Source organism: Nematolebias whitei, chromosome 18 (assembly GCF_014905685.2).
Source record: "Nematolebias whitei isolate Nwh7 chromosome 18, NemWhi1, whole genome shotgun sequence".
NCBI lineage: Eukaryota > Metazoa > Chordata > Actinopteri > Cyprinodontiformes > Rivulidae > Nematolebias > Nematolebias whitei.
Window position 1 is genome coordinate 30,147,057 of NC_056515.1, and position 22,639 is coordinate 30,169,695.

The following is a 22,639-nucleotide window of genomic DNA, read 5'->3' on the forward strand; positions in this document are numbered from 1 at the left end:
GCACACAGGCGTTCTCTCCCTGCAAAGGGGCTTGTCTGCAGTATCCTTTATAAATGGACGCCGGCTTGTAAACACGGTAAGCTTCTCACTCTATTATTTTTCAGGGTGTTGCTTTTAAATCTGCAAGATGAGATATCCAATTAATCAAATAGGGCTGAAAGTGATGCTCAGAGATGGCACCAAGGCAGTCACGCAGCCAGTCCAATCCCCTCCTCCACCCTATTAGCTCAGTGCCAATGGATGCCGCTATGTTACGCTTGCAATTTGACTCATCATCTCCCTGGAGCATCTTTGGTTCTTATAGAATGCTTTCCTATGCTTAGTTTACATAATTATTGCACGTAAGGCAAGTGGAGGATGCATCAAAGATCTATGTGTGTATGGGTGTCTGTGAATGTATCTGGGCTCTTGTCCAGGCCCATAAGCGGTGGAAAGAGAGGGTAAAACAAGGAGAGTAAAAACCGCCATCACACAATAAGGTGCTCAGCACTTACAGATGGTTTTACATGGATGTTACTGTGCAGTGGGAGGTACACAAATCCCAAGGAGTTTGGCTCAGCAGGCAAGACAAGACAGCAAAATATGGCCAAGGAACATATAGGGTTTGGCAATGGAGCCTCTGTGAAGTAAAAAGAAAAGTATTAATTAATAATCTCCATCTTGAATAGAGATTTATTTGCATCTCTGCTGTAAATTTTGAAGGTGTGAGGTAGAACAAGCAGAGCAGGTCCATTAGTCAGCAGGAGAAACAGAGGACATCTTCTGTCTGTGCAGTCGTTCCAGTTTACAGCAGCTTTACTGCATTTTATTCCCGGCGAGGCTTGGGATTACTGTGCAGCATCAGATGAACATGTGTATTTGTACCGTACAGAGGGAGAGAGAGGAAAAAAGAGCGTTCTAATGTAGGGAGTGGTTGAGGGGCTGGGGGTGGGGGTGTGTGGGGGGGTTAACAGTAGAAAGGCAGATGGGGCAGAGGGGCGGAGGTTGATGCAGCAAAAAACAAGAATGGAGAACGAAGGAAAAGAGAAGATTTGGCACAGATGAGGCGGATGAGCAGGACGGGAGGTGGTGCTGGTAGATTGAAGGGGATGGTGATTGTTTCTGAGCATGTGACACAGAAAGAACGCTGGATGAGACTGTGAGAGCTCCGCTAGGCCCTGAGAGATCCCTGAATCCAGACAAAGATGGTGGACATCCCGCCTCATATTTCTGTCTCATATCCCACTGGATTTGAGATATCAGATTCTGCCAAACCCTCTCAAATTTGTGAGAAAAACAATTAGTTGACTGCGAAATGAGCTGCAAACTGCACCTACACTTAGTGCAAGGAACTATAACCTAAGCTATATGTTTCATGTTCAATAAACTACAATGACATTTTGGTATCAAGTTGTTTGAGTTGTAATTTTTGTTGCCAAAATATGCAGGTACTCTATGGTACCATGATGTAAAAGATGTTGCCACATCAGTTACTGGAAGAAAAAGTGTAACGCATTATCCAGAATCAGAAATGGCAGCGTAGCATGGACTGTTTGGCATACAAACAATCTTTTGTAGGCGTCATTGTGTCCTTGTGTGCTTTTATTTGTGGTGTTCTCACTCTCCTTCCTCTATATTCCCCTACTGTCTCAGTGACGGGTCGGTAACCATCCGAAGACGAAACAAGGTCACGTTGGCTGGAGAACAGAAGCTCAAAACTGTCTTAAAGCTTCACTGACAACTAATTTATCTTTTAGCCTGTTAGATCTGATTGTTTATATATAATATATATGTAATTTTTACATATATTTATTTATACATATATTATTCATGGGTCACTGGTGACGTTGGCTTTAAAATGAAGGCGGATAAAAATATCCTCACTTTAATGGTTTATTGTCAAAAGGAACACATTTTATCACTTTAAAAATGTAATAAAAACCAAACAACATAAATTAGATATTTGACAGCATAAAAACTACCATATTTTTTGGACTATACGGCACACTGGATTATAAGGTGCATCAAGCGAAACAGAACAGTCAGATAAGTTGAACTTTATTCAACTCATTCACAATAAATTTGGTTTGAGGTCACTAAGTACAAACAGAGTTAATACATAAGGCGCACCTGATTTTAAGACTCACTGTCGATTTTAAGTGCGCCTTATAGTCCGAAAAATACGGTAAGCACTGTTTTCCACATTGTGAACTAACTAAAAGGTGGGTGATCATGTAGTTGTCTGTGTCTGCTTATTTATCTGTCTCGAAGCAAAAAAAATCTCATGAACCATTGAACAAATTTGAATGAAACTCCCAGAAAATATTTACTGGATGTAGAGCATTCAAAGTCAGTCAGTTCAAGATGGCCGCCACAGCTAATTAACCACTAGCTGGTATGCCATTATGCTGCGAGAAAAGGCAAAGGACTTTCATAAGAGCTTCTAAAATGGCTGGAAATGTTTGCCAAGATTCTAAATCGCCTTATGATGTAAGTTGCATCTGTCTTGTGGATTTTGAGCATGTTCAAAGATTAGCAAGCATTGCTTTAAAGTAGCTTCAGAATTTTCACAGGTATCTGTCTCAAACTCTTCTCAATAGCTTCTGAAATTAGTTTTTGCAAGTTAACAATGCAAGCAATGTAAAAAAAAATGGAAAAATGTAAAATACTTACAGTCTCAACTGTCTCCAAATTGTCGTGCGCCGTTCAAATGATGGTTGGACAGATATCACCATTATTATAAAATCATTTTGTTGCCTAACTATGGCAGGACTGGCTATCATAGGATCATTTTCTGAATATTGCAGGATATTGTTGTCTGTGGCAAGACTACTTGGACACGTGCACAAGCAGAATGTAAGATTCTGGCAAATTTTATTGTAAGAATTGTCAGGGGTTTGTGAGACATTTGTGTGACGTGTGCAAAAAGTACAAATTTAGTGAAACCAGCAAACGATTGGCTAGCTAGTTCAACATTTGCAGCTATGTGAGTATTCTTTAGCAAACAGACAACAAGCAATAAAACTGTCCTTTTAAAAGCTATTGGGCTTAAATGTGGTAGTAGTTGAGGGTCATTCCTAACACATCCTCTGAGAAGATTTCATAATATAGTGTAGCATTGCAGAAAAAGTTATGACCAAAATGGCTAAAACACCATAATTTTTCAAGCCAAGATGATCCAAGTTTAAAAACTGTGACATAAATGGAAGTGTCTAACATTTATTAAGGCTTTTCCTCCTGTAACGTCAACGCATTTTTGCTCTTTGTATTGTTTGAACCGTATGACTGTGCGCTGCAACTCAAAGGGCCTTTATTCACGTAGAAATGGGTGCAACGTTGTGGCAAACCCTATGCTGCGTTGACCTCCTTCCACCTCCTTCGTTACTCTCTACCTCCGTTCCACGGCATGACATAATAGCAAAGGACAGCAGGGACAGACTTGGTTTTAAAGTGACAGAGGCTGGTGAGGTAGCAATTTTTGCACAGTGGAAACAGATGTCACAGTCCAGAGCACTTTAAGCCATTTTTATTTATTTTTTTTACCTTGTAGGTGAGCAAAACCTGCAGCTTGGACAATTAAAGTCAGCTCTATTACAGTTAAGTGCCAAGGGGGCCAGGCATAGTTCCCTCAGCTGCCTGTTTAATAAAATGATTAATTTAAGATGTCATTAAGTTTCTCGAGAGAGAGAGAGCAGAGGAGTTATCACAGACATCTTATTGGGGTTTTTGTGTGTGTGTGAAATCGAGAAAATACATTAACTAAAGATCTTTGGGTCTCAGATGTGTTGTCGTTCTGGTTCAGCTGGCTCAGCTGGCTCAGCACTTGTGTTTGTTTTGGGTCTTTAATTCCAGCCAGGTACCGGGACAAAGTGTCATCTCCAAACAGACATGTTTGGAAGCCATTTCTCTCAGACAGGCGCTGCTTCAGACAGGACTAATAAATTACCTAACAGCGGCACTACCGGGTCCAGTCGAACCAAATCTTTGCGTGGTTCGTGCGAACGAGCGAGGATTAAGTTATCTTTTGGTGTTACATAAAACAAGATGAGCTCAGTTCATCCCTCTCGTTCTCTTTGGCCTCTTTTCTAATCTTTGTCAGCAGTCGCAAACAGGGGCCTGGTCTGTTTTCTCGAAGTTGGCCAGCGAGAGGGCCTTACTTCGAGCACTCCGATCTGTGATGAGAGGGCAGAGCAGAGGGGACTAACAGAGAAACTTTGTGTTCCTTTGCACACACATAACAGCAGTCATATGACAACAAGGAGGTGGTGGTGGAGAGGGAGGGGGAGGATGAGGGTGCTGTGGCTTACTACACTGGTTTGGGCTGTCACACCGAGCTGTAAAAGCAGTCTGTCCAGTGTGTCTACATGAATGCACTTATACGACTGTTCGGTCTGGACTGCAGTTTGAGATCATAATGAATAAAAATAAGTTTACAGCAAAACAAGACGCTTATTTTGATGATGACATGCAGGTGTGCTTTTCCAAGAAAATACCTGCCAACGGCTCGAGGCTGCGCTGCACGTCTGCGACCTTAACAGTAACCAGGCCTTCCTTTGAGCGTTTTCCTCAAAGTTTCTACAACTGATGCCAGAATGTAATTAAATTCTTTGGAGCGATCAATGGGAGAAGTTATCGTTCTGGTATGAACATGTGACTCTTTCCTCACATTTTCTCTTCATATCTCAATTTCTAATCAATAACCTGCTCAAAGCTAGATTAAACTAACTTTACAGAGATGTGATTTGCAGTTTTATTAACAATTATTTCAACATTTACATCTTAATAGAAACATTAACTTTACAAGGAAAGATTGTATTTTTTTTTATTTGGGGCTCTATGTAAAGGTTGAGAATAATTAATATCTTACCTGTTGTAGATAGTTCTTTGAACTACTTAAATCTGATGAAATGGTGTTTATTGGGGACCAGAGTGATGAGCTAATAATAATAAATGTTCTGTTTGCAACATATAACTCAATAAAGATGCTATTGAAGGTTTGATGTAAGATGATTCCATCATTTGCATCAGTTTCTCCTCTGAAGTTTCAACTTTAAGATGGAGGCTGTTTTTCTTTTACTAATAAAAGCAGCTTTTTATTGTTTTCAAAAGCTGCATATTAGATCTTATTTGTGTGGGTTAATGGCTGTTATTACTGTTGCATCTGCTGCACATTTCCTCCCATTTCCTGTTTCATACACAATATGAAATCACAGCCACAGTTTCCATTCTGTTGCAGAAAGCATTTATCTCATCAGTCAAGATGCACAAATGAGCCAACATGAGCTTTTAAATGCACGTTGAAGGCATCTGTGGCGTGAAACGTAAAGCTGGTACTATTTCTCACACATATCAGATGTATCTTGCCCACTTGGAACCAGCTCATCCCTTCACTTCAGACAACCTGCTCAGAGCCCAGCCTGTGCACAAGCGTGCCATTGTCATTGCCTGGCTGGCCTTGTGACTCAGTGTGACCCGCTGGATCAGAGGGAACACAGCCACTGAGATCAGGGGCGTTAAACGGGTCATTATCACGAAAAGCATCTAGATACAGAGCCCTCACCCACCCCAACCCGTCCCCACGCTCTAAAACAGCCCACTGTTTGGTGGTGGGGTGGGGTAGGAGGGTGGGGAGTACAGAGAAGGGAACACAGCCCGTCATTGTTGGACATAATGAACGAGTAGTGTACAGTACACAGGCTTCGTTCTCTCAGGGCTGCTTTTTAGAACAGCATGTCAGAAAACTCGGACACAAAATGCTGGAAAACAAACATCTGTGAGGGTTAAACCGAGAGCTTAAAACAACAGTTTGTCTTCTATTGGATTCAACTTCAATCTCCCTTTTGATTTGGTGCATTCAGACTGCCATGGATAGGCAGATTGCTTCATTTGCTCTCATTCATGCATGATTTAAGTGTCTGAAGCTGAGGGCATGTAATCCCAATCGATTGTAAACTTATTCTGGTTTCACAGCTGGTTATGAACTAATTTGGAATATGCTGCTACTCAGCGCTTTTTCTGCTAATATAAACTTAAACGCTAATATTTACCCTTTTGTCGTGTCTTTACAGTTTGTTTTTACAGAAAAAATTAAGAAGTTGTAAAGGTTTTGGTCAAACTTTGATAATATCATTGTATTGAATGCTCAGATTATGACTTTTAGTTATAAATATGCCACATTTGAGCTAAATATCTGTCAATTCAAATGATTTATACCTATTTTTGTGTTTTATTAAGACAGATGTAGCAGACGACTTGAAGGGTTGGCTCCAAAAGCTAATCAGTCGTAGATGTACATTCAATGGTTGTCTAAAACCTATAGACTATGAGATATTTTGCTAACAGAAACATGGGAAAATCAACATTCCTGCTCCGTTTAGCCTTCCACCTTTATAAATATCTACATTATCCGTGAAGCAGGATTGTCAGGTTGTTCTATGGGAGTTATTACTGTGGTAGACAGATGGAAAATCCAGAGGCAGCTCTTTTTTTAGGGTCAAACGATGAAAATGAAGTAGAACAAACTGATGAATGGAGCTGATTATCCTTCTGCCTATGCGACCTATATCTCATATGACTCTGACGAGAAGCGGGGCGACCACAGAGCTTTGACTCATCGCTCACACACACATACACACACACACGGGGCCTTCTGGGTCAAAGAGATAGTTTCCTGTCTGTGATATCTGCATGTTCGTTTGCTGATTTAAAATTTTTTTTTTTTATCAGCAACAGCACTGTTTGCAACACATGATGCAACTTTATAGGACCCATTTGCATCGAGGTGAGATTGATCTATTGGTCCGCAGCTCGCAGCGTGAAATTGATCGTCTGCTTTTTGCCCCACATTCCTCAGTGCTGCAGCTGAAGTAGAATTAGTTTATAAACCATTCAGTGGCCTGCACCTATAATTTACAGCTTTCTTCTCATATATTTGCAACAATCTCTGTGAACACATCCATGCTCGCTCATTGTGCTGCATCACATGACTCAGCTTATCACACTAAAGGGTCAGCTATCAATCCTGACTCCTCTCTGCGCATTTAATTCAAATTGACAGCGTCTAGTCAGAGTAAATACATTGAAGGAGGTTATCAGGCCTGTTGTAAACATGTAGGTTTACCCATAAAAGGGAAGAGGTTTTGAAAAATTCCCTTTGCCATAAAGTAGCCAGTTTCATCTGGAGAAAAACTGACTTTAAGTAGTCCTGGAAGCTTTCAGTCTGGTATCATCTCCAACAATCTTTCCAGGAAGATTCCTCTCAGCGTAGCTGAGCTGAAAAGAACACAGCTGGGCTAATTGCAAGTGAGCAAACAAACCCGACTGATTAAATAATGTACACACATAAAAAAAAAATTAAAAAAAAAGATTGGGTTATAAAACCTCTTGAATGACTCCAAGTAAAAGCTTTTCAACCCGTTTTTAAAAACATCACTGAGTGACTTTTGTTGCTAAAACAGCTTTTTTTCTGGAAACTTGTTGACGTCATACAACAAATCCAGCAAAAATCACAATTAAAATTAGATTTGATAACAACTTTTTTTGAATATTTTTTCACCTGCCACAGAAGGTGAATCAGTGTTTTCATTATCTGTGTATGTGAGTGTCTGTTACCAAAATATCTCTTAAACACCTTGAGGATTTTAATTGAACTTGCTGAAAGTAATCTATTACATCTACACCTGATTAACTTTTGGAGTCTAAGATTGCAGTTCAAGATGGCTGCCTCTGCTGACTGAGCTAAACAAAAACAGCTATAACGTACCCAGTTTTACAGATATTAACCCACAATCTAGTGTGGTAGTAGCTGAGACTGTTCCTAAAAACATATAGTAAGTACTAACAGATTTAGAGCTTTGCTTAAAAATGTATCAATAACTCATTGAAGTCAACGTTGTGTGTGACTTTTAGCAAAATTTGAACTACAGGACAGAATTTAATGACATTTTCTATAATTACTGACTGTATATCTACAACCAAATGACATGTGGAGCCAAACCAGATTCAAGATGGCTGCCACAGCTAGTCAACCGTAACCTACATAAAAATGGTTATACCTCAGTCAGATTTACAGACGTTGGACTAAAATGTGATGTGGTTGTAGGAGTCATGCTCAACACACACTCTGAGCTCTACTACTTTCAAAGTTTAACCAAATTGGTACCACTTTATCATTTTCTAGCAAATTATGATCTTAGTCTAAAACTTTTTAGCATGAAAGCAACAGGTGTTCAAGATTTTATTTATTTATTTCATTTTTCAGCATTTAAATGTAGAGTGCCAGTTGAGCTTAAAAACTCTAATTTAAGTCACACACAGATAGCCCTTCAACCACAAGAAAACTGCAGTTCAAAGTTTGCAGCACGGTGCAGTAAAAACACGAGGCCTCATAAGTTAAATTCACCACTAATTAGCCGCTGTTAGCAAATCTTAAACCCACCTGTGGGAGTGTTCAGCGTCCTAAAATGCCCTGCTCTACAAACACAAACCTAGTTTATCTATTTCTATAGTTGCGAAATCAGTCTACAGATAAGCAACACAAACAAAACGGCCTGGTTGGAAAAATGGTCTTTTGAAAACAACCCACAAAACACAACTCTGATCACCCGTTTGTGTATTTAATACAGAATCTTTGGGTCATTTAAAACAACTTACCTATGATAACGAACTCGGTCACAGGAATTAATTCAACTTCTTTCTTTTCAGTTTAACACAATTAATTAAAAACTGGTTCAGAATTCAACAAATCAGAAGTGAGGATGATATAGTAAAACTAACTAAAACTAAAATAAGTTTATATTTTGCACTTAGGTTACCTCAGTTATTGCTATTTAAATGCTAAATAAACAGCTTTATTAAGAAATTGTAATATAAACCTTCCGTTTACCAATGCTTTGTGCTGTAATCTCCTATTTTCTCACCAATCTGAGATAGCAGAAGTGAAAATTCTGACCATTTAATCTGAGCAATAGATTATATGTCTTTTAAAACAAAACAGTTAAACTAAAAACAAATATAAACGTGACAAACTGCTAAAAGTGTTACTTGGCAGTTTGTACAAATCTTGTAATGATAACGGCTCCTTTAGGCTTTCCGCCCACATATTTATACAAACGGAATATATATAAATATTTTTATCATTCTCTCCTTCTTCTGAAAACATCTGCACATTCTCCTTGTGGAAATTCAATGTTAAGCAAAAATGAAAAGTCTGAGAATTATTATTTTATTGTGAAATGGTAAGATTCTGGCTGAACTAGCTGTGAATTTCGCAATCCAAAAGTTTGGTGAATAAGTTCATTTAAATACTCTACTCCACATTTTTAGATAATAATTAACTCCTGTACTTCATTCAACCTTTATTTAGACAGGTTAATCCCATTGAGCCTCGGGGACTCATTTACAAGAGAGACCTGATTTTAACAAAGAGTGATGACAACAGTGGATAACAACAACAGTAGACAATCATGAAAGAGGCATACAGGTTTAACTTAATATATATATTTTTTTACAAATTAAAATAAAATGGAAACCAAAAGGACAGTCAAAAGGAAAAAGTAGCGGAAAAACAGCTCAATTATACGGCAGTGTAGAAAACTAAAAACAGGAAGTGTCTGCATTAGTTCTTTCCAGGAATTTATCAGATGTTTAAAGCCATTCAGAGAGGTCAAGGTTGAGAGCTTCAGATCTTTTTGCAAGATATTCCAGGAAACAGGAGTGGGATAGGAGAAGGCTCTTTCGCCTAGTTCAGTCTACACTGAGGGAACACTGCAGGTAACAATGTCCCGAGAGTGCACGCTGTAGCTGCACTCATGCAGGCAGAGACATGTAGGAGGAGATGTATGAAGGCAGCAGACCAAGAAGTGATTTAAAGATGAAAATGCACCAGTGGGAGAGTCTGCATGAAGTTAATGATGTCCAGTTAACTAGTGAATACATGGTGTAGTGAGGGTATGGTACAGCCAGTTATAAATCTTAGTGCACCATGATAGGCAGTGTCCAACATCTGCAGGGTGCTTGTAGTGTTCATGTGAATAATGCCACCATAGTCAATGGAGGGAAGGAAAGTCACAGTCACAAGGCTTTTCCTAGCATTCAGAGTTAGACAGGATCTACAGGTATTTCTGAAAAAGAAACCCAATTTAACTTTCAGTTTCTTTACTAGGTTTTCCACGTGAAGATTAAAAGCGAGATGCAAGTCGACCAAGATACCCAAATATTTATAGGAATCGACAAACTCAATAGGGACACCATTTAAGGATAAAATCAGAGGAAGAACTGCTGGGACCGACTTCCTGGTTGCAAAAAGCATCCCTTTGGTTTCATTGGCATTTAGGACAAGTTTGAGACGGACCAAATCTGACTGGATGATGTCAAAGATGGATTGCAAAAGCTGGACAGCTTTAGCAACTGTTTTAGCTCGACAATAAACGATGGTGTCATCAGCATAGAAATGCAAGAATGCGTCAAGGATGCTCTGACTTACATTACCTATTTAGATTGTAAAGAAGGTGGGTCCTAAGACTGAGCCTTGTGGTACACCATTGTTGACTGTTAAATAACTGGAGGAAGTACCATTTTGTTGAACACATTGCCTCTGATCTGAAAGGTAGTTAGAGAACCAACCAATGGTGTGATCTGCGAAACCAATTTCTGAGAGCTTATGACACAAGATGTTATGATCCACAGTGTCAAAAGCTTTAGACAGGTCTAAGAAAAGTGCAGCACAAGAATCCTTATCATCCAGTGCTTCAACAATGTTGTTAAAAACCTTCAGTGAAGCAGTGGTTGTGCTGTGTTGTTTCCTGAAACCAGAGTGATGGAGACGCAAGATGTTAAATGAGTCCAGGTAATTTTTGATTTTTGACTTAAAAATACATAATGGATTGTATAAAAAATACGTACTATATAACATAATAGGCAAAACATACATTGAAAAAACATTTATAGGCTTGTCTGCACTTAATTAAACATTCAAATATCACCTGCAAAAGCATTTGTCGACTAGTATTGATTTGATGCTGATCAGTCATGTTCAACAGTAATAAATATTTATAATTTCTTTTGTCGGCATGTTAACGTTATAAATCCTTAGCACATATGAAGGAAAAGATGTTGTTTGTGTGAATTTCCTAAAGCTGCTTGACATGATCTTTTGTCTGACCTTCACCTCTAAACTCAAACTTCCCATGCGTTGCATAAATCCATTTCTAAACAATCTCAGTTAAATTATTTACTCCGCGCCTCAAACAGTCCGAATGTGCTGCATCAAAAGGGCGGCAACAGTCACGTTTAGCTTTCAACCTCAGTTTGCCAAATTTAGGTTAGAGCTTTATTTAAATCTTAATATTTCTTTCAAGCCTACGCCTTCGTATTTATCATCTGCTGGTCAGCGTCTTATTTGAGCTGGGAGGTTTAACCTTGACTTTGTGACGGCTTTATAATCTATTAAAGAAAATGGCAAGGTGAGTTTATTTAATGGCCACCACAGATTTTCCTTTTGACTAATGCATGATTTATTTACAGCCTCTGGGCAGCACGTTAATAACGTCTCTTCAGCTTGTTCGCTGCATCTCGTGAGGCCGTCGTTGTCTGTTGTGCAGGTTTTGAACACCTGTGGCAGTTTTCATACATTTCTGAAAACTGTGAATGGAGCTCTAAAAATTAAGCGCAAAAGGTTCGATTGTGGCAGAATAATCTTGACACAACAGAGATCTGCAGATTATTTAACGCCACATTTAGTTTGAAATCACTCTGCTGGAAATCACAGTCCAGTAAGACACTGTAAATGGAAACAGCAGTGTTTTTCAAAAACCTGCTTTATTTTCCTCCAGTTTAGTGACGACAGTTAGAGGCCAGGAGAAGGTTTCTCTTATGAAAGCTGTGTTTATTTTGCAGAACACAAATGGACCATGAAGCAGCATGTTCTTTGTCTCCATTCGAGGTTGAAATACCGTATTTTTTGGACTATAAGGCGCACTTAAAATCCTTTAATTTTCTCAAAAATCGACAGTGAGCCTTATAATCTGGTGCACCTTATGTATTAATTCTGGTAGTGCTTACTGACCTTGAACCAATTTTATGTGGTTTTTGTGATTGAATTGAATAAAGTTTAACTTATTTGACTGTTTAGTTTCACTTAATGCACCTTATAATCCGGTGTGCCTTGTAGTCCAAAAAATACAGTATTTAAATTTTTCATTGAGGCCCATTTAAAAAAAATCAGAGCCCACTTGCCAATTTTTTTTTTTTTTTAAAGAAATAAATGTAGCAAGTTAAACAACAATAATTTAAGGTTTTAATTCTGTGATGAAGTGTAGATAATTTTTGTTTTTATTTGGGATATCATTTATTAAAACCTTGCTATGAACGCAGTGTGAAACGTAGATACCTGTCACCATGAAAAACAGGTGCTCATATAAATGCCTGTCTGTGTGCGTGATCAGTTGTCTGTCTGTTAGCAAAATATCTCCTGAATCACTGCACAGAGGTTAATGAAAGTCTCAGAAAGTTACCATTGGATGTACATCTACAACACACTAACTTGTGAAGTCCAGCAGATTCAGAATGGCTGCCACAATAACTCAACCTTAGCGGACACAAAAATGGCTAAAACTTATTTGTTGCCTTTTTTTTTTACAAATATTGATCTAAAATGGTAGTAGCTGAGAGATATACTCCCATCCATAACAGATCATACAAAATCTTAGTTTAAAACTTTACCATAAGGCAGTGAGTGATATGACTTATTTCAAGGAATATCAGTTTATTTATTATTAAAAATATTCTGTCTAACCCATGAATAAATATTGGTTTGAACAATAATAATTAAAGGCAACATTATTTTAAAAGTAAGCCGGGAAATTTGTTGAGGTGTTTGTTGGTGGAAAAAGCACCCCAATGGATGAAGGACCCTTTATTGTAGGAAGCCCATTGACAGAAAGGATGTAATAATAATATACTGCCAGCAAACGTGCCTACTTTTTAATTAAATTGTTGCTGAAGCTGCTTTTAGAAACAAGTAAAAAAGAAAAAAGGTTTAATCATCCAAACTACTAATCAATCAATTTACTTCTAAAGTTTATATTGTGTCCAAACTTCTTAAATAATACCCACATTTATCCATCCATCCATTATCTTTACCCACTTCTTCCTTTCCAGGTCACGGGGGGTCACTGGTGCCCATGCAGTCACTGTGCGAGAGGCGGGGGACACCCTGGACAGGTCTCCAGTCCATCACAGGGGCACATAAAGACAAATGAGACAAACAACCATTCACTCACTCACTCACACCTAGAGACAATTTAGAGTTACCAATCAGCCTAACATGCATGTTTTTGAGGAGGAAACAGGAGCACCGTGAGAAAACCCACTCATGCACGGAGAGAACATGCAAACTCCACCAAGAAAAGGTCTCCGGCCGGTATTTAAGCAGTCAACATTCTCTCTGAGAGGCACAGCTCTACCAACTGCACCACCGTGCCTCCACATTTATCAACAAGGCAAAGATCAAATATCTTCCATCACACAGTTAGTTTTCTGACACAGTCCAAAGTCTGCTGTGAAAACTTTGAAAGCGATGGTGACAAACCCCGCTCACTCAACCTGCTAACCCAGGGGGCTTCACTTCGCGGCTGCTATCACAGTCACATTTCCTTAAGGCTGTTCTGGAAAGATTAAAATGGCCTTCATGCTGCCTTTATAACTGTGATCTTTCTGGGAACAATGAACACAATGGTGGCTGTAGTGGCCCATCGCAGGTGCCAGCCCCCCCACCCCACGCTGCTAGTCAGTCGACCTTGGCCTGCTTAGCTGTAATGAAAAGTCTATTTTCCTGCCATGGATGGGTTTGTTGCACACTGATCAGCCATAACAATATGACCACCTGATTTATGGTGCTGTAGCCACGTCGGATGTGTGGTTGGGTGTACTTCAGAAACATGAGATCAGCCATAATGTTATGACAGATCAGTCATGGACTAACAACAACAGATGTTGCTAAGTGGTTCATGACTGATAAGTGTGATGAGGAGCTGCTGGACACAGTTGAGTGGCAGATACTGTTGGCACCTAAACTTCTCGTTTGATCACATCTGAAACCCAAACCTGTTGAGCAGAACACTGACACGCATACTGTGCATGCACACTTGCAGGCCTTATTCATAAACCATTTCAAGGTGACTTTTGAGTCATGTTTCACTCTTCTTCTAAGAACCCTTCCTTTTGCTTTTCATTAGTAAAGGTAACATATTTTATAATCTCCCACCTCTTAAACACACATATCTGTTGAATTATGCCAGTTTCATCATCATGACTCAGCAATGATTAAACAAAAACAAACACCTGGCGTTCCTTGAGGGAATTAATTTTCAGGCTAGAGATTTAGCCCAATGGGCTGAGAGCAATTACCATTTTTGTTTAATCGTAAGAAATACATCAAGAGCAGTCTCAACGATATCTCATGTAATCTTGTAATGCTTGGGATAAGTGTTGTGTATGACCTTCAGCAACTACCAAAACAAATTTTAGCTCAATATATGTCAAATTCATTGAAGTAATGTACAGCCATTTATCTGTAGATTGGGTCGATGAAATTGTGAACTGGACCATCTCCAAAAGTTAATCAGTTCCAGATGTACAGATAGTGGTTACTTTCTGAAAATTCATGCGAAATTGTGCTAATGGATAAAAAAGGATAATTTCCAACAATCAGTTTCAAAAATTTAGGTCAACATTTGTTGCATTGTGTTGTGCACAAAGTTGAAAACAACCAGGTAACACTTAAAGCTCAAAGCTTCAGTTCTTGCATGATCCGTGCAAAAAGTGTAAGGATCAGTTCCAGATACAACCACACTTTACATCTGGAAAAAGTTATAGCCGTTTTGTGTATACGAAGATTGCTGCGGCAGCCATATTGAATCAAATAGATGCCAAAATGATAATGAGTTGTAAATGTACATGCAATTAAATTCTGAAAGTTTAATTAAGACTTGTTCAGTGATTCATGGAATATTTACAGACAAACAGACACACACATGGGCAAAAACATTGCTCCACCTTTGCCAAAGCAAATATATTTGGACAAGGGTGAACAACACTAGGAAATACACCATTAAGCATGATGTAGAATTTTTTTTTTCATTCCTTCAATCTTTATTTATACAGATTAATCCCATTGAGCCTCAGGGTCTCATTTACAAGAGAGACCTGATTCTAACAAAGAGTGATGAAAATAGTGGACAACAAAAGCAATAATAGACCGTCATAAAGGATGTGTACAAATTTAGATTTTTTTAACAAGTGAAAATAAAATGGTATTTAAAAGAAAATGCAAAAAAAAAAAAAACAAAAAAAAAAAAAACAGCTAGGTTGTAAGGCAGTGTAGAAAACTAAAAACAAAAATATGTCTGCATTGTTTTTTACCAGGACTTAGAGAGGTCAAGGTCGAAAGCTTCAGATCTTTTTTGCAAGATATTCCAGGTAACAGGAGCGGAATAGGAGAAGGCCCTTTTGCCAAGTTCAGTCCACACTGAGGGGACACTGCAGGTAATTATGTCCTGAGAGTGCATGCCAGTTATGAATCTTAGCGCACTATGATAGACATTATTAAACATCTGCAGGGTGCTTGTAGGAGTGTTCATGTAAATAATGCCACCATAGTCAACGGAGGGAAGGAAAGTTGCAGTTACAAGGCATTTCCTAGCATTCAGAGTTAGACAGGATCTACATGTATTTCTGAAAAAGAAACCCAATTTAACTTTCAGTTTCCTTACTAGGTTTTCCATGCGGAGCTAAAAAGAGAGATGCGGATCGACCAAGATGCCCAAATATTTGTAGGAACCAACAAACACAATAGGAACACCATTTGAGAATAAAATCAAAGGAAGAACTGCTGGGACTGACTTCCAGGTTGAAAAAAAGCATCCCTTTGGTTTTGTCTGTGTTTAGGACAAGTTTGAGACTGAACAAATATGACTGGATGATGTTCAAAGCGGATTGAAATCTAGAAAACTTTAGCAGCTGTTTTAGCTCAACAGTAAACAACTGTGTCATCAGCATAGAAATGTAAGGATGCATCAGGAATGATCTGACCTACATTACCTATCTAGATTGTAAAGAGGGTGGGTCTTAAGACAGAGCCTTGTGGTACACCATTGTTGACTGTTAAATAACTGGAGGAAGTATCGTTATATTGATCACATTGTCGCCAATCTGAAAGATAGATAGAGAACCAACTGAGGGTGTGTTCTGAGAAACTTAAACAAGGCTAAAAATTCCTCTTGTATATATTTAACTTGTACCAGTTTAAACATCAATTGATTCAAAATATTATCAAATTTTGTCCAAACCTGCGTAGTCTATAGACATGGCAAAACAAATGTTTCCTAGATTAACTTTTTTGTTTTAGCAATAACATTTAACCTGTAATGGAGTAAAATAATCATCCAGTCTGAAGTGATTGTCCCTAATTTTAATATATTTCCAACAAACAGCAGTGCGAAAGTGGAGGAGGTTACACAGGAACACAGACTGAGGTGTTATTGTGATGATTTGAAGCACGGTGAATGAGTGGTGTGCAAGCACCTGAGAGTAATTGAAGGAAAGCTGGTGGATCATGTGCTGCTGGAGCTGTGAAAGGAAACGCACAAGAGTGACCGGGCTACGTCTCATGCTGGCTATCAAATTTCTCCTGTCCTCATAATGCACCAAGATGCTGGGACACTTGCATGGTTCCCGTTGCTCTCATCACTCCGCCTTCACTCTGCCGCTCACTCCCATCCCTCCTGACAAAATGGTCTAATGGACAGCAACAGGCAGTTTGAGGCACTAAAAGGAAAGCAGAAAGGATTTACTAATGAGGAGTTCTTGCTTACAGTCTTTTTTGTACTAGGAGCAGTAAACAAGAAAAAAAAAAAACAGTTGTTACAGTTGTGGGCTATAAAACAGAATGTACTGTTTTGGTTGTTTTTACCAGTAATAATGAAGCCTTTAATCCTGAAATTAATCTGTTTTAAATTAATTTTACACTGACTTATACTGAGAGCAGAACCATATGATACTGAATGTGTAATTTTGTTGTCATACTGCAGTGAATTGACTGGTTGACAGCCATAAAGCTCTAAAACAATTAAAGTAGACATACAGTATTCTGAAAAAAAAAAAAAACAACCCTGCAACATTATTTTGTGACTGACACAAATTCAGTTGAATGTCTGAAGTGAACCCAAGAATGTAAAATAAATAGATAAAAGAAAGAAAAAAAAGAACTTGAGTCCTTGAGTGAATGCATATCACCCTCTGACTTTCATGCCAAAGTTTTAAACAAAAATCTTGTGCTAACTCTTAGTGCTTACAGTCTGTCTGAGCTGCAGCCACACCATATTTGACCTCACTATCTGTAGAATAAACCGAGTTAGAACCATTTCTGTGTTTATCTAACGAGGTTGAGTCAGGTCCTCTGGACGGATTCTTCTTAGTTGAAACATTTCATCTTTTATCTAAAAGACTTATTCAGTCTAAGGAACTGCAGCAAACTCAGTCTTATAAGCAGCACCTTCTTACAGTGGACCAACCAGTTTGCTGGGGACATCCAGAACAAATTTTTCACATGCAAAATGGAGAACCATCAGCCTAATGGTGATTAATGCCCTGATGGCTGCTTGAATCCATAGAAGGCTGAGTGATACTTGCAATAATATTATTGTAAGAGGGGGGAAGTTGAACATGGAGGCCTGTTTAACGATGGACAAAGATAACAAAGTTCATGCTCAATCATCCAGGTACCAAATCCACTAATGCTCGAGATGTTTCACCCTCTGTCCAGAGGGCTTCATCAGTCTGAGGAGTTCCAAGCAAACGGTTTCTCAACCAAGCAGTAAACTCCTTAAGTGGACCAATCAGTTTGCTGGAGATAAGATGGTTTCTGGGGGTTGTCCTGTCCCCCGTCAACTCCTCCCAAGCCAGGCAGGCAGCCACAGCCAATGTGGTTCAAGGCAACACAGTTCATGCTCAACCATCCAGGTACCAAATCCTTCCAGCAAACTGGTTGGTCCACTTAAGAAGTTTACTGCTTGGTGGGGAAACAGTTTACTTGGAACTCCTCAGACTGATGAAGCCCTCCAGATAGAGGGCGAAACACCTCTATAAAAAAGAAACTGTCCAGATGACCTGACTGAGCATTATTGGATTTGGTACCTGGATGATTGAGCATGAACTTTGTTTCTTTGAACCACTTTGGCTGTGGCTGCCTGCCTGGGAGGAGTTGACAGGGAACAGGACAGCCCCCAGAAACCATCTTATCTCCAACAAACTTGTTGGTCCACTTAAGGAGTTTACTGCTTGGTGGGGAAACAGTTTACTTAGAACTCCTCAGACTGATGAAGCCCTCTGGACAAAGGGCAAAATGTCTCCATGAAAAAGAAACTGCCCAGATGACCTGACTGAGCATTACTGGATGGAGAAAGATGGCTTCCTTTACTCCTCTCAAACCAATGTTCCTCTCTATGAAGAATGTACACATCTTCATCCCTGCGCCTGATGGCCTGCAGATGATTGTAGACCACAGTCTTGGCCTGATGATGTTGCTCTTCTGTGCTGGGCCATCCTTTTGGTCAGTGGCTGTTTAGTTTTCCCTGATGTAAGACTGATCACAGCCTTCCTGGCACTGAATAGCATACACAATATTACTCTGCTTCTCTGTTTGTGACTGTGAGCAGTTAAAGTCAAATTACTCAACCTTGTTTGATTTATCTACCTGGATTATTGAGCATGCATCAGAACTTTTTCTGTGTTTGCTAAGACCAATTAACTGTGGCAGTCAAACTGGATCAAGATGACTCCAACATGGAATCAGCAGTAGATGAAAATCCAATAGTAACTTTCTGTGACATTACAACAATTTTCAGTCAGGTCATCTGGACAGTTTCTTCTTTTGCTGAAACGTTTCACCTTCCATCCAGAAGCTTTCATCAGTCAATGAAACACAGAACACAAAACTGATCCTTCCCCCAAACAGCTTACTCCAAAGTGGAACAAACCAGTTATGTTGGCGCTAAGATGGTGTCACTATCTTAATCAAGACACTCTCTTGGAAGGTGAAACATTTCAGAAAAAAAAAGAAACTGTCCAGATGACCTGACTGAAAATTGTTGGATTGTATACCTGGATTATTGAGCATGGACTTTTTTTGGTTTCTGTGACATTCATTAGAATCCATTCAATGGTTCATGGCACATTTTGCTAACAGACAAGCAAATTAACCCCTGCACACTAACAGACATGGGCAGTTACATCCATCCATCCATCCATTATCTTTACCCGTTTGTTCCATTTTGGGTCACGGGGGTCGCTGGTGCCCATGTCCAGCAATCACTGTGCGAGGGGCAGGGTACACCCTGGACGGGTCGCAAGTCCATCGCAGGGCCACATAGAGACAAACGAGACAAACAACCATTCACTCTCTCACTCACACCTAGGGACAATTTAGAGTTACCAATCAGCCTAACATGCATGTTTTTGGTCTGTGGGAGGAAACCGGAGTACCCGGAGAAAACCCACGCATGCACGGAGAGAAAATGCAAACTCCACCCAGAAAGGCCCCTGGACCAGGGTTTGAACCAGGGACCTGCTCGCTGAGAGGCAGCAGCTCTACCAGTTGCGCCACCGTGCTGCGGGCAGTTACATTGATTGCTTTATTTGATCTGATTTGATACATAACCTGCTTCAGAAGTAATATATAATGCTTCTGCTCTGTATTGTGCTTCTACTGAATCAAAAACAAAACGCTTTAGCATATGCATTTTTATGGGTAATTGTTTATTAGTAAAATAAAATAACTGACATCAACGTATTTTCCTTGGGTAAATGTACACGTTAAGCTTTCAGCAGTACAAACAGTCTGATCTCAAGACAAGCAAAGACAATAAGCTGCTCTTGACAATAAAATCCAGTTGTGGCTGTGTGGCTTAAACATCCCATGCATACCATCTGAGGACACAAACTTCCACTGTTAAATTTGTATTTACCACTAAATGACATTCTAGGAAAGCAGCTCTCCACTCATCTCTAAATCTCGTGATTCATCTTTGTATTCTTGGAGCCACCAAAGTATATTCATACAGTCATGAATACACTGCTCTTTGTGTGGGACCATGACATAAAAATTTTATGGATTTCCATAATTCTTAGCATCTCTGGTTTATTGCAAACTGATTTTTTTTTCTTTTATTTGTTTGATTTCAGGGCATTTTTATCCTGCTGTGTTACATGGTTATTCTTCTACAAGCAATGTACAATAATGTAGTACTTTTGTAACTTTAAGGTGATGCCATACGTTGATTTTGTACTTCGAACCAAAAAAAACAACAAAAACAGTTCAGCTTTAATATGTTTCATAGCGTCTCAGAGTCAGTGATGTGCATGAACCGGTTTGGCTAGCGATGCCATTTTCAGAGCATAGTCAGGTGCCTGAAGCTACATAAACGCTGCTCTCTCCTCTGTGTTGCAATGCTTTGTTTTGCCTTTGTTCCGCTTCATTCGTCCTTTTGCTTTTTCTTTTTAGATGAAGAGTGGACATCACTCACTACATTCTGAAAAACTGAAGAAATAATAAGAATAATAAGAAAAGCAGTGTGTAGCTATGGCAGCAAAAACTAGGGCACATATATTATTGTAATATATTCAGGAGCATACTGAGTGTCTCTGTGTCTTTTTACAGAATTTATCCAAAAATCTGCTGCGCCATTTTCCCACACAATAAAAGGCAGAGCCCAGGATTTGGGTTAATAAAGTAAATTTAGGCAAATATTCCCAGAAATCTTGTTATCTTAAAGGATAAGCAGGATAATAAAACAGATGTTCGGCTTTATAAAACCTGGAAAGCTACCGCCAGCTTGACTTTGTTTTTTAGGGTCATGGTAAATACACATTTTATCCAGCGCTGTTCTGCTGCTGACTCAGTACAATAAAGAAACATATTCCACATATTAATCTAAAACTTGCATTTTCCTCCCTCTGAATGTTTCTATCTTTATGTTTGTCTGTGATGGTGTATTTAATGAAGCTGTGTGTGTGGCGGCATTAAATAGGTGGGCGTAGCGCGGTAATTTGCGTACAGAGTCTCTGGTAACACAGGACTGCAGTTAAAGAGAGCAGGAGTGTGTGAGCTTGTTAATGGAAGAAGTCTGAAGAGGCAGTGCATGCTGAATATGGATGAATGGAAAGTGTATAGGTCAGTAGGCAAGCGACAGCATATTCATGACCACCTTTGTCACCTTTCTGCTACATAAAGGAAGGTATTATGCTTGGTTATTTTGTCTCTGATTCATTTATGCGTTTACTGTTTAGAGCTTCCCAGATTTATTTTAAGTGTTTATTTTGCAGCTAAGAGAAAGACAAGAATGCTTGTGTCCCAAGAGAAAACCCACAGTGAGGAGGAAATAAAATGATCCCAGCATAAAAACTAAAAGCATCAACTCATGGATGTAAATGCCGCTGTATACTTGGTCTATGGAGTTCAGTTTCAGTGGGTGACGTCTGCCATTTTGGTCTCTGCCATATAAGTATTATTACATGTTTTTAATCATACATGACAATCATTGGTGAATGTAACTGAAAACCAAGAGACACTAAACTAAACTAATCGTTACCAAGACAATAAACTCATTTACCATAATTTTCACGGTATAAGTCGCTTTATCTGTGCATAAATTAGCATGCCTGCGACTTATACAATGAAGAAACATATTTATATATTTTCCCCATAATTGTAACCCAATTTTTGGCTGAGACCTGACAATTTTATTAATTCTGACATGGAAAATATTGAACAATACCATTTTCAGCCACTAGAGGACACTCAACTAATCCAAGTGTCTCATTAATAGGTAAAAGTGGCTATTAATGAGACACTTGGCTTGCCATACAGAGCCACCTTAGTCTCGCTCCAGAACTCCTGAAGCAAACGTCAAAATCTTCTTATGTGTTACTCATTGCATATATGACAAAATTTCTTAACGAAGATCTTGAAGTAGTTGTCTTACAGTCTGTGTTTAATTTCATTTTCTGTTAAACAGATGTATTTATGCATTTTTATGAGCTCTGGTATTTATTTAGCCATAATTTAAAATGACCTTTGTACCATTATTGCCTCTGTAGATCTCTTTTAGTGTCATTGTTTCCAGTATTTTCCACACCACCTACATCCCATTAGTAATCAGCATATCTCTAATCGTTCTGCAGTCATCACAGAAGTACATATACTCGCTAGTGTTTCTCACTTCTTAGTCAGAGTCTCTTGTTTCTGTGAATTCTAGTTAATCCCAATATTGCTTCTCTTCCCCCTGCCTCTTTTGTTGTGTCCATCAACAACCTTCTACTATGAAGTGTAACAGGTTGGTGGTTCATTAAGGACAATCATCTAATTAAGTTTCAGTAAATAATATTGACTTTCCTTAAGAGACACAATACACAATAAAATCCAAAGAAGATGTTTTACTGGCAACATTATTCTAGTGTAATTCTAAATTTCTAGAGATTATTGCAATGAAATAAATGTACAGAAGCAACTTTTTTCTCCTAAGTATAAAATGTTTTCTAAAACTAAATTCTGTAACATGTATTCGCTCAAAGCTACAACTGTGCCATTGAAAGTATGGGTCTGTAA

General features: G+C 38.9%; 1 protein-coding gene across 1 annotated transcript in view; it reads left to right on the forward strand.

The window, feature by feature from the left end:
- The window catches only part of gnaz (guanine nucleotide binding protein (G protein), alpha z polypeptide), a gene marked incomplete at its 5' end in the record, with an annotated part of 73,178 nt that continues 50,539 nt past the window's right edge, over positions 1–22,639 (forward strand). The window contains 1 exon segment of the mRNA XM_037692111.1: positions 1–76.